The sequence below is a fragment of the Canis lupus genome, chromosome 12, assembly GCF_003254725.2.
Source record: "Canis lupus dingo isolate Sandy chromosome 12, ASM325472v2, whole genome shotgun sequence".
Classification (NCBI taxonomy): Eukaryota; Metazoa; Chordata; class Mammalia; order Carnivora; family Canidae; genus Canis; species Canis lupus.
This window is the reverse complement of record NC_064254.1, coordinates 12,643,146-12,658,682: the sequence shown is the minus strand read 5'-3', so window position 1 is coordinate 12,658,682 and position 15,537 is coordinate 12,643,146. Positions and strand designations below refer to the sequence as shown.

The 15,537-nt window shown below is 48.9% G+C and overlaps 1 long non-coding RNA gene across 1 annotated transcript; it reads left to right on the top strand.

The window, feature by feature from the left end:
• Positions 1-1,700: 1,700 nt before the first annotated feature.
• Positions 1,701-15,110, top strand: LOC112641647 (uncharacterized). Its single transcript, XR_003124746.3, has 3 exons — positions 1,701-10,663; positions 12,682-12,822; positions 13,657-15,110. It is a non-coding gene; the product is annotated as an uncharacterized LOC112641647 (long non-coding RNA).
• Positions 15,111-15,537: the final 427 nt, after the last annotated feature.

Genomic DNA, 15,537 nt, shown 5'->3' with positions numbered 1-15,537 from the left:
CAGGGAGCCTGACGTGGGACTCGATCCCGGGTCTCCAGGATCATGCCCTGGGCTGAAGGCAGCGCCAAGCCGCTGAGCCACCCGGGCTGCCCCCTGAAGATTATAGGTTAGCATGAATAACAACAGAGGCACTTGATTCATCTAGTGGAACATTGCCTTCAGGCTTCACTAGAGCCCAGACAGTGATCCTTTCTTTACTGTGGAATACCCTGTGCTAGGGGCCAAGACACTCCTCTCTGTTCTGTAGTAGAAAGCTGCTTCCCTTGACTGCTAGGGAAATGGACTAGACCTTTTGTTTTGCAGATGACCTAATCTTGGGCCTGTGTAGGTGAGTCCATTTATTTGTTCATCTGGGGGAGATTTGGTGGCTCCCTTAGTTCCTTTAATGAAATCTCATCAACTCATTTATAACATTCATTTATTCACTCAAAATATTCTGGGCACACATTCATTATATATTCCAGTGGCCTCTGAGGGTCAGAGTAACAATGATTAATAACACAGGCTCTGTAGCCAGACTACCTGGGTTTGAATCCTGACTCCACTACTTACCACTTAATGATTTTGGGCAAGTTATTTAATTTCTCTGTCTCTTAGTATCCTCACCTGTAAAACGGGGATATAATAATGGCACCTATTTGGTAGGAATGATGGGAGAATTCAGTGAGATAGTGCGTATAAGTGCCTGGCAATAAGTACTTGAGAGGTATTAGCTAATTTCTGTTGTTATTACTCTGCATGCCTGCCTTGAGAAATAGAGGTGAGTACAAGTAGATGAGGTCCTTGCCCTCATGGAGCTTACAGTGTTCCTGGGGAAAATCCACACAGGTCACATAATTACTCAAATGCAAATCCTCAAGTGTGAAAGTGCTTGTGCTAGCAAGGTTAGACTTTTTCTGAGGGATTAGAGGCAGCTTCCCTGAGAAAGGGTTGCATCAGCAGCTTTCTGAAGAGTGAATAGAAGTGATAGAAGTCAGAATAATGGTTACCTAGGGGCTGGGGATGAGGAGAACTTAAGGATATTGGAAGTGTACATAGATCAATCTAGATCTAGATGAGAGTTACGGGAATGTATACATCTGTAAATAATTATTGACCTGTACATAGCAGTGTACTCTGTGTACTTTATACCTTAGCAAAAATGAATGGTTAGGCATTAGGTAGTCAAGAAAGGAGGGGGAAATGTTCCAGGCAAAGGGAAGAGCATGTGCAAAACCCCTGTGGCAGCAGTGAAAAAGCCAGTGTGGCTGGAGCAGGGAGAGTGAGTCAGGGTGTGGTGTAGGATGAAGGGAGGACCAGGGCCAGGCTGTGCAGGGCTTCATAAGCCCTAGGCAGCTTTCCTTGTCCTGAGGGCATTGGCGTACTGTTGTGGGAAATTTAGCATGTGGAGTAGGGGTGGTGGGAGATATTGGCCTAGATTTGCTCTATGGACAGGCTGAGGGAGGCCAGAATGGCTAGCATAGGCTTTGCAGCAGACCCTGTGAAGATGACCACGAGTTGGAGAGGGATGGTGATGAGAGAGGGAAGTAGAAGTCTTTAGGAGGTGCAGTTGACTGGGCTTGGTGGTACATTAAGACGGTGGAGAAGAGGAATGGGTTCCAGGTTTCTGGCTGCCATCCCTGGATGGTTAGTCTTACCAGGCAGTGAGGGGGGAGGGCCCTAGAAGAGGTCTGGGGGGGTGGGTGGGAGCTGTTGGGGGCATCTGGATAAGGGTGCCTTTGAGACATCCAAGAGGAATCAAGTAGGTAGCTGGATGCAAATGATCTCTTAAATTGGAATGGCACTTAGTATCTGTTTTGAAAGTATTTACGTATATGTCTATTCGTGGGTCCCTCCCAGTCCCTAGGTTTGGCAGGCACTGGTCCTTTAGATGTTTTTTAATATTTTAGATGAGGACACTGAGTTTCCTAGATAATTTCACAGGGTCTTAAAACTAATAGGTGGGAAAAACTGGTCTTGAGCTTAGATCCTGGGACTTTACCTGAGGGGTCTTCTCACATTATGGAGTCTGACTTTTGTGTTTGATGAGACCTTTCCACCTTGAGTTGATCTCTAGCTATGATCCTAGAGGAGAATTTGAGTTTTCTGAAGTCACTGGGTATACCCTGGAGCCTGTTGCCTGCTAAGGCCCGACTGCAAGGAAGGGAGGGCTAGTAGTTTTCTGTCTTCCTAGTTGAGATGGGCACCGTCTCCCCTCCCCAGGGTTCCTCTGACTGACTCTGATTCAAGGTACCCATGGGTACCCAAGGTTCCTTTCCATCTGGCCCTCTGAAAGGGCCGCTAGAGTCTGTGGCTTTGCTGCAGTGGGTGGCCGTGGAGGAGGACTCACACACAGACCAGGACCTGCTTTGTCAGTGGTGAGTGTCTCTGCAGCTGCAGTGGCTAGTACTCAGTGAGCTTGTCACTTCTCTGTTCTCCAGGCTGTTCCTGAAGGTTCGCAGGAGAGGGGTAGTGGTGGGGAGAACCCTCCTGGAAAGGAAAACAGAATTGTGATTCTCAGGCAGGCACCACCAGCTCAGGGCCTGGGCCTTTGCTCTTTCCTGAGCTGCCCTCTTGCTTCACAGGTTCCCTGCTTTCTGGAGTCAGACTCCTTCCTGTGCCCTTAGTCAGTGGAGAGTGCATGAATCCTTTCATGAGTGTGCAGGGTTCTGCAGCTCTGCCGCATTCTTTCAGTTAGTTACCCGCTGCCACTGAGGCTACCCAGGTCATTCAAATGATTGTCCTTGCTGTCCCCTCCTCTGGTCTTCCATGGGTTTAAACACTCCTCCCAAGGTGATCTGTGCTGACCACTGGAAGGCTGTGGTTTCTACAAAGCCGAGTGGCCGGAGCCTGCTCTCCGTCTGTGACGCAGGCCTTTCTAGAGCCCAGCCCAGAATAGCCTCAGCTTTGCAGTTTTTCCAGCTGCCCTATCACTTTGCAAACTGGGATCTAATTTGCTGTCCACCCTCCCCACCCCAGTGTCTCAACCAATACCACTTTCTTTGCTCATGAAATATTTATAATCACAGATTATGTTTCCCTATGAGTCTAGGCTGGCTTTTGTTTTTTTCCCTTCTTCACCCTTAAGAAGCTATCCCTGACAGGACAAAGAGCCTCATGTCTCTTGGTTTATAGGCTTCATTGCTGTGTCTCCTGAGGGGTCTGGTTCTCCCCACAGTTTTACTCCCTCTGCTATAGCACTGCGAAGAAATGTGGAAGGGGCTGTAGGCCTGTTGTTGTGGTTGGGAGATCTGGGCTCCTGTTGGGCTTGTGCTGCTACCTAGTTGTGTTGGGCAAGCCAAGCCTCAGGGCAGTTGCACAAGGGATGAGTGCTCAGGGGACCCAGCTGATGGGGGGTGCTTCTGGAGTAGTCTGGACATGCTTCTGGCTGCCACCCCTGCCCCAGCCACTTTGAAGGGCGTGCCCTTGGCTGCAGGTGGGGACCCGGCCAAAGAATGTGCAGAGATCGTCTTGTCACCACCAGTGCTCCTGGGAAACAGAAGCCAAGCACTTGTGGCAGGGTGGCCTCTTCCTGGGTGATAGACAGTTCCCTCCTGAGACTCGAGCCCAGCCTTGCTATAGCGCAAATGGGCAGTGGAAGAGAGTCCATCATGAGGCTGAATTCATCTGAGGCCTGCCTCCTGCGTCTGAGGGGAGGAGCTCCTCCCTCAGCAGGGGATCTAGCCCCAGGGTGCACCTCCTCTGGGGCCCAGAGGCTCTGTCCTCTCTTGGGTGCATCCTCTTTGGCTTCCCTCCTTCATTCCCTCCTTGCCTTCCTTGGCCTCTTCTCATGCTCTCTCATTTTCTTGCTCAGCTGCTGAGAATTCTTGTTTTTGATGAAAATTGCGTGATACTGATAACTGAAATTCATATCTGTCCGGGCAGCTGCATTTCTTTCTTCCCTCTGATTTTGTAATTCAATCTTTAACAAAAAGTTTTGGGACTCTATTTTATTCTCTTTCACCTGGAGGATGGGTACAGATCACAGTTCAGTTCCTCTCAGCATTTTGGACATTTGCTGAATTGTTTTCCCAAATGTTAGTCATGTGCCAAATTATTTGGACTTCCCAGGTTCACAGTGGTCATAAGTTTGCTTCTCAGTTTTTGGTATCAAGCCAATGTCTTTATGATTTTTTAAAGCCAGTAGTTTCCAGCCAGATTCAGGAACAGTGATGCCTGTTGTCATTTGTTTGGTATTGTGACAGGCTATCTCATAAGATACAGCACAAGATTTTTTTTTTTTTTAAGTGTAAGTGACCTTAAACATTTTGGGAATTTCACAAGAGTTCTTGAATAATTGAGATACCCTTGGATATTATGAAACCCTGATTGGCAATTGATCTTAGGGCAAATGTTTGCTTGCCAAATAGAGGCAACTCTTGGTCAGCCAGGACTGATGATCCAGCGTGGGTCAGAGCCATCCTCCTTGCTCCTGGCTCCTGCTCTGGGATTCTAAAGGCAGGAGGGCCCAGCACTGAGTACAGGAAGAGGGCAACAGAGACCTCTCCTGCATGCCAGTCCTTTTCAGATGCTGCTCCGGGCCTGGGTCTGTGGGGGATTTCCCGGACTGGGAGTGGTCTCTGCCCACCCATACCCACGGGCTGACCCAGTACCCTTCTAGTTCCTGGTTGGCCCCATCCATAACTACAGTGACGCACTGGTTTGCTGCCAGCGCTGGTTAAAGGTTTGCTGGTAAAGGAGAATGAAACCCTTGCCTGAAATGAGGTTTTAGGGTTACCTGTGGATTTTGTGTCTCTAGGCTTGTCCCCCAAATATGTGAACGGTTGAGAATTAGTTACACAGTCATCAGACTTTGCCACAAATCTTCTGTCCTACAGTCTTCCCTTTGTACTTAACTAAGTTGCTTTTCAGTAGGCAACTTCTTGCAGAGATGGTGTATGTATGTGTGTTTTTTTCTCTTTTGTCCATATAAAAGTTAATTTTAGTCTGACTACTCTCTTTATAAGAGCATGTATTTATGTTTAAAAAGCCTGATGCCAAAGTACTTAGTGAAATGTCTTGATATCTGCAAAAAATGATCAGTTGATGAATCTAAATGAGTATATGGCAATTGTACTATTACTATTTTTTAAAAAAATTATCTATTTGAGAGAGAGCAAGAGAGCATAGATGGAAAGGGAGAGGGAGAAGTAGGCTCCTTGCTGAGCAGGGAGCCTGATGTGGGGCTTGATCCCAGTACCCTGGGATCATGACCTGAGCTGAAGGCAGATCCTTAACCGACTAAGCCACTTAGGGGCCCCTCTTTTCATTTATTTTCGGTTTGACATTTCCAAAATAATGATAGGGATAAAAGAAATAAAGGAATTGTTGCATATCTTTCTTTTTTTTTTTTTTAATTCGGAGGATAAAACCAAACCTGTATTCGAAATGTGTTCTCAGTGGTCGGTGCCTAGCCTGGGCCTCTGAGCCTATGGCATGGTACTGGCTGATGGGGACTGGACAGTTCAGATGGCAAGAGCTGGAGCTGTGCAGTCCACTTGCTGCTGCCCACGCTCCAGCTTCTGGGTGGGCCTTTCTCACTGCCCCTCCCCTGTCCTCATGGCCTGGGCTTGGTTTGTCTCCTTTTCTTCTTCCAGGAATGTGGCGGTAGTGTTTCTAACTCTGTTCTAACATCTGGCACAGAGTAGAAATGCAGTAAGTGTTGAATTAATAAATTACTTCTATTTAAGTTCATGTTGAGTGTTTAAAGGAAAGAACTTTGTGCTTCCTAAATAATTGCTGTTCTTTGGTACGTACTTTGAGTTTTCCTTTTTGTGACACATGGCTGGGAATGTAGGGTGCTTTTCTCACGGGGCATGTCAGATGTAACCCACCTGTGGCTTGAGTTTATTTTAAAACAGAACTGGTACGGATTGCACCTTTCACTATGACCATGTAGACTTGGGGGCTGAGGAGCTCCCCAAATTTCACAGATGAAAGAAGCAGATTCAAGATGAGAACTTGGATTTTCTGGTTCCCAGTCCAGTTCTTTTCACTGCACCTCAGCATCACTGAGCATTTCCTTTCGCTACTGAGCTTAGAAATATCATGAATTTTCTGAAAACCACTTTTGGAAGGTGTCACACCTACTCAGCCTGTCGAGGCAGAAAGAAACATTAGTGTGAAGAGCTGAGTGAATCCTGTGTGCCTGGGCTGGGGCGGGTAGGGGTGCTGTGGGGCTGGTTGGGAAGGAGGAAGGAAGCTTGTGCTGTGGTGGGCTGAAGCCTCCTCTGGATCCTGCTTCTGCCACTGAGTCCCAGGGCTTCAGAGCCTACTTCGCTGCTGTCTCTCTTCCTTCGTCTGAGTAGCAGGGCGCTTCCTCCTGGGGGGTCTGCCTGAGTTGTGCACACCACCACTAGCAAACCTCTGCCTCTTCAGACTTTCACTTTGCAGAGTGTTCTCATGTTTGTGGTCTTACCTCATGCCTACTACTAAGGTGTCTTCCAGTCTTGAATTCTGTGACTGCAGCCCTGTTGACAACTCTGGGTGGTTAATGTCTTTATTTCATAGATAGTAAAAATGAGTGAGTATGCAGTGGAGTTGGGCCCAGTGTTCTTTTTATGCTCTTTGGCGCCTCTGCTGTGCTTTGTACCCATCCTTAGCATGGTACTTTTTATACCACATTGTAATTGGGCAGGGCCCATGCATTCAGGAGTGTCTGTCCTCTGCTGTCTCCCTGACTTGGTAGGTACACAAAACATATCGACAGCTCAAAGGTTAAAATTTGGATTCTTTTTTTTTTTTTTTCATTTTACAATTTTGTTTGTTCAGAGGGAAAGACAGCAAGTGGAGAGGAAGGGGCAAAGGTAGAGAGAATCTCCATCAGACTTAGTGCTGAATGTGGAGCCTGACATGGGGCTCGATCCCAGGGCCCTGAGATCATGACCCAAGCCACAATCACGACTCAGACGCTTAGCTGACTGAGCCACCCAGGTGCCCCCAAATTTGGATTGTTAATTTAGGAGCCTGTGTTTAGATGTTTAGTATAGGAGTGGGCAAAAATTAAGACGTTACAGAGTATTTCCAAGGACCAGTGCTGGACAGGGTTGCATATTTCTGTGCAAATCTTTACCTGTGGACTTCACCCATACAGGTCAAATGCCCAGTGTTCCCTGCTCATAGGATTCCTGCCCCTGCAGAGTCTAGACTGTTAATCTTGTGAAACCAGAGTTCATATTCATGTCCAAAGTGTCAATATGTGGTTTATGGGAGAGAACCCGTGATGAGTGAGGCTTTTGGCCATACCTTTGATATCTCTGCCAGGACTAGCCAGGATGAGAAAGGAGCCCTTTACTGGAACTTTTTTTTCCAAACAATAAAATACTATTCCCTTTCCTAAACATGGCTTCATTCATATGAAAATTTTAGTACCTTCAAATGTTTAGGCAACAATAAAAAAGAGTTACAAGGTGGCTTATGAGGCAGTTGTTTGTACAGGGATTCAGAGGACAGCAATCCCTTCAGGCTGGGGATAGATGGAAGGAGTGAGATGAAGATAAATGGCTCAAGCCTTGGTGCAACTTCAGTGGGTTTAAATGATGTCTTTGGAAGCAGTCAGCAGTCCTCAGGCTCTGGCTGGGGACAGAAAGAGTGGAAAAGAAAGAGGAAGAGATGCATGTGAAGAGTATCATCGCGCCACCATAAGTTGGCTTCAGCCCTGAGTGCCAGGCTGTCAGTCGCTTTTTGTTGACAAAGCTTTTCCACCTCTGCCATCTTGTTTCCTCTACCGACCCCACCCAGAAAGATACTGGAATAACAAGCATCTTACTAAAGTTGAATTTTTAAATCTTTACCATGATTAGGAGAAAATAAAACTGTGCAAGGGATAAGGCAGTCATGCTCAACTAGGGACATTTGTCAATATCTGGAGGCGTTGGTGGTTGTCACACCTGTGGGTGGCATCTAGCAGATAGGGACCAGGGTCAGTGCTAGACATGCCACGATGAACAGGACAGCATCCATAACAAAGAACCATCCGGCCCCAAATGTTGGTAATGCCAAAGATAAGAGAGAAACCCTGGGGCAGCCCAGTGGCTCAGCGGTTTAGCGGTGCCTTCCGCCCAGGGCATGATCCCAGGGACCTGGGACCGAGTCCCACATCGGGCTCCCTGCATGGAGCCTGCCTCTCCCTCTGCCTATGTCTCTACCCACCCCCCCCCCGCTCTGTCTCTCATGAATAAATTAAAAAAAGAAAAAAAGAAAAATACTGGAGTAAGATTAGTGTGTAAGGGGACATAGGACATCTGAGAGTCACAGTCCACCATTGGTCCCTAAATAATGGTGTTGAATTAGAGGAGCGAAACCCTCTAACACTGAAATCCATGAAACACTGTACTTGGCCACTGTTTAGCTGCCATTGCCCTGGCTTGAGCCATAAAGGTAGAGCAGCAGGTAATGGGGGAATTTAGAAGGGCTGCAGCTTCCCAAAGGGTTGAGAAATATACCAGCAGAGTCAAGGCCATCAGAGGACTAGGCACTGGGCTCACAGACTGTGGATGGAGGGTCTCAGACCACATAAGAGCTGTAGGTTGGGCACAGCCATTGCTCATGGCTTGGGTCACCGAGGCTAGTCACTTTTCTCAGAGCTTTGGCTTCTGCCCCTGCCCCCATTCTCCACAACTGTCTTAGTGGTGGCACTAGCAGCCTTCTTACCTTACAAATCTTACAACTTTGGAGTCCCTTTGGGTTTACCCTGCTTTTCCTGTCCCATTATTAGTTTTCATAGAGTGCTGCCCATTTTCTTACAGTAGAGTAGCACCCTTCCTCCAGCCTGGGGCCCAACATGGTGCCAGCTCATTGCTCTCTGCTACGGGGTCACTGTGACAATCCAGCTGCCCACCAGAGACAGCTCTCAGTGTAGACATCACATCTCTTTCAACTTGGGATATGAAGGCTGGTTCTGGGCCAGTTTTGTGCCAGGCACTTTACACATTCTGTTCCAAGTAGTCCTTGTGATGACACTGTGTGACTGTTGGGCCTAATATGTGAGTGAGCAAACCAGGCTGGTGGCAGGCCAGGATTTGAAGTCATGTCTGTCTGACTTCATAGCTTCTGCTCCTTCTGCTACACTGATCTGTGGTGGAAATCTTTCTTGGTAATGTGCCCTCCCTCAGCTGTTAAAGTCTCCTGGAAGCATCAGTTGGATGGCCACTGCAGATACCCACAAGTTGCTTCCAGTTTTCTCTGAGGTCAGTTCCTTCCAGCCAGCCAAGGGCAGCGCTTCCCTCTGGAGACCTGCTCCCTGCCTTATTTATCAGTACTATTTCCTGTCCCTTGAAACTTGAGCTTTGACTTTGGCCAAGGAAGTGGGCCACCCTGTGCACTCTGCGCCCAGCTGACTGTGGGCTCCCTGCACCCAGCTCTCAGCACCCAGGACCAAGTGGGTGCTCAGTGTTTGTTGAGTGATTGATCAAAATGAAGAGTGCAGGGGCAGCCCGAGTGGCTCAGCGGTTTAGTGCCGCCTTTGGCTCAAGGCGTGATCTGGAGACCTGGGATCGAGTTCCATGTTGGGTTCCCTGCATGGAGCCTGCTTCTCCCTCTGCCTGTGTCTCTGCCTCTCTCTATATATGTCTCTCATGAATAAATAAATAAAATCTTAAAAAAAAAAAACAAAATGAAGAGTGCAGATCTTTCCCTGCTCCCCAAAAAGGTTGTCTCTGCCTCTCCATCTGGAGAAGCCAGGCCAAGGAAGTCCCGTATAAGCTGGCTAAACAGCTCTGTTTCTCCAAGCGCTCCCACTTGCCTGCTGCCTTTATGGGCAGGGGAGCTTTGTGAACCCACAGCTATGCCTTTGCACCTGTTTGGCTTGGAGTGTCCTTTTCTCCTGGAGACACGGTCTGTCATCCTATGGACCCCTTCTCAAATGGCTCATCAATTGAATTCTCATCAGCTGACATTCATTAAGCCCAGGGCTGGACATCTTAATTTTTCTGTCAGTGTTCCTCTTGCCCTTTTCTGGACTGCAACCAGGGGCTCCCATGGCCTCTAACTGGGTTTGGCCAGCGGGAGGTCCCAGCAGGAGCTCATAGGGAGGGTGAAAGAGAGGGCATGGGGTACTTGTTGCTGTCCTCTGCCCCTGCAGGGGTGGCCTCAGTCCCCTCTTGTAGTATCTCTGCTACACTCTCTCTCAGAGCTGTGCCCATGGGGCACTGCGGAGCCCACTGTGCTGCCCACACCTTTGTTACACCCTCTTCAGTGATGCTGGTGGAGTGGCCCACCTGTGACATGCTGGGACCCTGCCGGATTCAAGCATGGGCCATGTGAGCCCAGATGGCAAACGATGATCCCTGCCCTGGAGAAGCTCCTGAGAGGTTATGGGTCCAGTTCATTCTACAGGAAGTGTCAGGAAGTGTCTCCCTCAGCAGCCATTAGCCTGGGAGACCTAGAAAGACTCCCCAAGGAGATTCCTGGAAGCCAGAAAATTAGCTGGCCAAGCGACATCCTAAAGTGGGAGTGCCTTTCATCCTAGCCAAAGCCAGAGATGACATTGAGTGGGATGGACTGAGACCCACTAACAGTTTGGGGGCCCTAGAGGCCAGTGAGGCTGCACCAGGCCTGAGACCCAGACCTCACAACCTGGCTTTAAATGCCCAGAGGCTCCTCATCCCAAATTGCATCTGTCAGGATTGACAGGGCTGCTGTGCGGAGGACCCCTCTACTTGGCGGCGTGAGGGCAGGCAGGCAGGTAAGAGCACTAGGGTAGGGCAGGCAGGGATAAAGGTTGAGAGTTATGACATATTTGGGGGAAAATTGGTATTTAGCAGTTTGAGATAGTTTGGCATAGAGGAGTCATGTTGGGAGATAGGGCAGGGGTCCAGAAATTCAAGATAGCACAACCAAGTTATATGGGGATAGGTTATTTGAGGGCAGAGCTTTGCCTTAAGAGGAACTGTGGGGTGGGAAACAGTGAAGGAGAGTGGGCAGGGAGGGGAGGAGCCTAGCGTGGGGCAAGCTGCAGGCTGTGCCTAAGGAGGGGGAGTGAAGGGGAGTGTGGCCTGTTCAGGGGGTGACTGGCAGGGCCAAGGCAGGGAGGGGAAGATGCCCACAGCATCCCTGATATGACTGGGGGGCTGGGGCCTGCTGAAGACCAGGTCTGACAGCCTGTGACTGGGGGCATGGGGCTTGCTAGTTGCCCTCTGAGCCTCTTTCTTTCTTTCTTTCTTTCTTTCTTTCTTTCTTTCTTTCTTTCTTTCTTTCTTTCTTTCTTCTTCTTTCTTTTCTTTTTCTTTCTTTCTTCTTTCTTTCTTTCTTCTTTCTTTCTTTCTTCTCTCTCTCTTTTTCTTTTCTTTTCTTTTCTTTTCTTTTCTTTTCTTTTCTCTTTTCTTTTCTTTCTTTTCTTTTCTTATTCAAGAAAGACAGAGAGAGGCAGAGACATAGGCAGAGGGAGATGCAGGCTCCCTGCAGGCTGCAGGGAGCCCGATGTGGGGCTCAATCCTAGATCCTAGGACCACTCCTTGAGCCTAAGGCTGAGCCACCCAGGTGTCTCTGAACCACTTTCTTGAAGTAAAGTACATCTATGTATCCTTGAGTCTTCAACCTGCTAGGTCACCCAACTGTTGAACTGCCCCAAAGGTGGAATGGGCAGGATCTGGTGAATGTTTGGAAGTAGAAGGAAGTAAGGGTGTCTTCTAGATCTGCAGCTTGGTGGGGAGCTGGTGGGACCTTGAGAGAGGAAAGGAGAGAAGGAGGAGGAGCTCTGTTCTGGTTGCTGAGTTGCAAGTGTTTGGGGGAGACAAAACACAAGGTTGGGGAGAGAACAGAGTGGAAGGTTTCAGAGGCATCGGGACACATGTGGCCACCCAGAGAGCGAGGAGGGGCAGAGAGGAGCACACAGTCAGGGCACAGCCCTGGAGAACTCTGGTGTTTAAGAGACAGCTGCCTGGAGGAGGAAGCTGGGCAGATCAAGAAGAAATAGGAGGAAGGGAGGGAGGAGAGCTGGAAAGTGGAGTCCCAGAGGCGCAGAGGTGAGGTGTGAGGAGGAAATGGTCACCCCAGTTCATGGAGCAGAGACCCTTAGAAGAGAGGTCCGCAGAAGGATGGGTCAAGTGTCCACATGACTGTCACTGGCGGAGAGGTAGGGCAGAGGCAGCCTGCAGTGGAGCGAGGAAGAATGGGGACAAGCGGACTATCATGGAGGACTTTCTTGAAGAAGCTTGTCTGACAAGAGAGGACCAGGAGAGGGCAGCGTGAGGAATGCTCTAGGCTGGGAGAGATTTGAGCAGTTTGTAGACCGGTGGGTCCTCCTTTCTTTGAGGGGGTCTTTCGTAAGAAGATGCTAGCATAGGTAAAAATCACAAGCAAACAGAGGCCAGACTTGAAAAGTCCCTGAGCGGACAAAACCAGGTTAGTTGTACGAGCCATGCTTACTTTAGCTTATTTTGCACAACTAACCTGACCTGGGTCATTTCTTGCTTATGCCTCTGGAAATTACAAGCAAAACTGGAACTGTTTCCTGAAGTTGATAGGAGGTAATACTGATTAATTCCCTGTCATTTAAGAAAACTCTAATATTATAACCAGTCACTTCTTTCTCATTACATAAATTCCTTTAAAACAACATACCTGAGCCTCATTCCATGTTTTGGTTTGAGTGCTAAGTGCGGGTTTGCAAACTGTCTTTTTGGTGTGTGCACAACAAACTTTTATTAATGACTCCTTGGGTGATGCACTGCTTTTGCTTCTGTTATTTTGGAACTTTGATAGCTTTTGAGGAGAAAGACCCATTAGCACAGTCTAGATTTCACTCTGAAGACCCCCCCGGTGATACCCGGACCCGAGGAAGGTGACCCCCTGGAGCAAAGCAGAGCAAAGTTGCCTGATGGAGAGCCAGAGTCCTCAACAGAGGTGGGTTGAGGCCCCAGGAGGGATGGATTTGGGGGTCCATCCCTCTGGCTTAGACCGGAAGACAGTGTAATGGGATGAGTGAACAGCTGTTGGTGCCATCCCATGCAGGGATGCTGCATTCCTGAGCACCTAATAATCTCTGGATGGTGCCTTTTCGGCCTTCCAGACATGTGGGTGTTACTTAGGGGTTAAGGCAATTGTGATCACATTTGGTGAACCCCTCCTGCCTGCCAGACCTCTTCCAAGCACCTGGTGTGCTGATACTGTCTTGTCTTCCCAAAGCCTTAGGAGGCAAAGGTTCTGTTCGGCTTCCCCATTCTGCAGAGGTGGGGACTGAAGCTCTGATTGGTAGAGTAATTGTCATGGGTCCCAGGGCTTGGGTTGCTGAGCCTCTGCAGTGGCTGTTGGAGATGGAGGCCCCAACAGAGGGGGAAACAGGGGAGCCGGAACACGCGAAGGAGTGTTCTGGGTCCTCAGGGATGAGGACCCAGTTTGCATAAAGGTGTACTTGGTAAAGACTTTGAAGTGTTCACTCCTGAAGGCCTTGGGAGTGGGAGGCTGTCCCCTGAGAGTGGGCCGGGGTGGGAAAGGTGGGGATCAGCTGCCCAGAAGGAGGGAGAGGGCTGAGGATGGAGAAAGGGTCGTCAGTGTACTAGGGCCCTAGGCCCCTGCCTGTGCAGTAGAGGAGGTTGCCCAGGAGGCCACATTGGGGAGGGAGGGAAGGGAGGAGAGAAGGTGGCGGGAGACATCCTGGGTCAGGGTCTGCAGGGCGCCCCCTCTCCCTGTGGGTCCGTGGCCCCAGGACACAGCTGACTCCACCCTCTTCTACTCTAGGTCTTGAGCATGCTTCTGTTCCTGGGTGCCACACATGGAGTTGTGCCTGTGGAATTACGAGTCTGACTCCAGGGGTTGGGGACAGTGCTGTCTTCTGGAAATACTGCCTGAGCCCAGCTGTTTTGCTTTTGTCCCCTCGGGAGCTCCTCAAAGACAGGAGCAGAGTTTGGCACACAGGGTGATTGCATATCATCAGCCGGGAAACTCCTCAAGGGCAGAGGCCAAGGCTTCTGCCTCTCAGGAAACCCTGGCCCCCTGCTGCTGTCTCTGCCTCTCCAACACATGTGGGCACACTAATACACACACACATCCACGTTCATATGCACGAACTCACTCTCCCATGAATCACACACATGTATTCACTACTTAGAGCTGCCCCCTGCCCCGTCTCTCGAGCAGAACCCCTTCAGGCCCAGGGCCTGTGCTATGGCATTGCTCCAGTGTGGCTCACAGAGGCAAGGCAGGGACTCTGCTCACGGTGTTCTCATTTGTCCACGGCAGATTTAGGCTTCAAGCCCAGGGGGTTTTGCAGGCTTTGGGTGAGCCTTGGTCTCTGCCCTTGAGAGGGTCCCAGTTGCCTAAGGATCTTGGCCGGAAGGAAGGAGGCCAAGGGCAGGGACACAGAGCAGCGCCTACCACTTGGCACCGGTGATTTCATTCTTTTCACAGCAATCTTTTGAGGCAGGGATGACTTCACTTTGTAAAGTGGAAACTGAGGCTCATGCTAATTAAGTGCTTGCAGAGAGGGGTAGAGCCAGGATTTGGCTAGGTCTGCCTCCAGAGGTCATCACAGCAGTAAAAACTGCTGGGAAGGAAGAGGCTTCATGGTACCCACCTTGTCTTTTTTGAGCATGTAGCATGGTATTTTGCAAAGGCACAAACGTTCACACAAGTCACTGCTTCTTAGCTTTTGAGGCCCTCTGAAAACCAGAAAACCTGTGAGGGTTATTGGCTCCTCTCCCCAGAATAGTCCATACACACAGAGGCATGCATGGATAAACTGGGGTATGATTTCAGGGGTTCAAGGCCTCCCAAGACCTCCAGTGGCTCCCAGGTTGAGACCTCCCCTTAGATGTGTTTGTAAGTGGTGTGAGAGACAAGAAGAGGTGGTGTCCCTGCCCTATACAGGGCACTGTGCTCAAGGGGGTCTGTACAAAGATGTTCATCTCAGCCCTGTTTTTAGTAATGAAAATTGGGAATAATTTGAACAGCTATTAGGAGGGGCTGATTTGATCAGTAAAGCCTATCCAGACACAATGATCCCAAGAAAGGATGGCATAAGTATAAATAGACGTGGCTCTCCAAGACATACTGTTGAGTAGGGGAAAGCATGTTGAAGAATGACATACACACACGCATCATTTATGTAAAATAAAAGCACTCAACAATATTATTTATTTCTGCACATGTGGAAAAATGTGTGTTGAATGCACAGAAAAAGGATTGAGATCATATCCAGGATATCCAGTATATTGTATTTTTTAAAAAAATATTTTATTTATTCATGAGAGACACAGAGAGAGAGAGGCAGAGACACAGGCATGGGACTTGGTGGGTCCCCGGGATCACACCCTGAGCTGAAGGCAAACGCTCAACCCTTGAACTACTCAGGTGTCCCTCCAGTATAGTGTTAGTAGTGGGTAGTAGGGGTACTTTGGGGAAGGTAGGAAGTCCTGGTCAAATATGACACAGCCCTACCTATAGTGCTTTAATTTTTTTGAGAATATACCCCTGTATTATTTGTATACTTTAAACTAATTTTATTTAATTTATTTATATAGTTTAAAAAGATTTTATTCAGGGATCCCTGGGTGGCGCAGTGGTTTAGCGCCTGCCTTTGGCTCGGGGCGCGATCCTGGAGACCCGGGATCAAATCCCACA